Source organism: Contarinia nasturtii, unplaced genomic scaffold, assembly GCF_009176525.2.
Source record: "Contarinia nasturtii isolate CC-2019 unplaced genomic scaffold, AAFC_CNas_1.1 Cnas_scaffold_4582, whole genome shotgun sequence".
Lineage (NCBI taxonomy): Eukaryota > Metazoa > Arthropoda > Insecta > Diptera > Cecidomyiidae > Contarinia > Contarinia nasturtii.
The window spans coordinates 1-763 of NW_022201871.1; positions in this window are offsets into that span (position 1 = coordinate 1).

Below are 763 nucleotides of genomic sequence, written 5' to 3' on the forward strand. Positions count from 1 at the left end.
CGCGTTTTCTCTTTACCTTGCGCATATGTAAATTGAAAATACTGACCGAAATGATTTGAAATTGCTTGCAAACAATGATAGATTTTTGTGTACTGTCATTTTCAAATAATTTTTTTTCACCAAAATAGTGATGAAAATCATTCTCATAAATAATACAATTTTCGTCGATTTCAGAAGGTATGAATTATAGTCGAGCTTATTTTTAGTTATAAGCTGTACTGATGGTTACATTATTCGTGATTTTTTTCTAAACGCCATTTTATCCTGGCATCCAAGGCATCCAAATACGTGGATTCAACCAGTTTCATTTTACACTGAAATGGTTTTCGACCACGGCATTTTACATTGATTACCATTCAGTTTGTTCTGTTCAATTTGTCGGAGTAAAACTATTTTCATTTTTATAAAGAAAAAGATGTGTTTTTATATTTTTTTTTATTTATTTATTTATACAATTTAAACATGTATAAAATTAACAAAGTCGTGACAATGTAACATTTATCTGAATCGATAATATCATTTAGTGTGGTACGTTATAGTTGTAACCATCTGATTCGGAGAAGCTAGCAGCAGCTGGAGCTATTCAGTTTAAAAAAAAACATGTTTTTTGTTAATAAAACAATCAATTGTATCAATTTGATGCGTTTTGATTGGATAGTTGACACGAAAGATTTTTTTTACCTGGAGCAGGGGCTGAGTAGTGGACTGGTTCAGGGGCTGAGTAGTGGACTGGTTCAGGGGCTGAGTAGTGGACTGGTTCAGG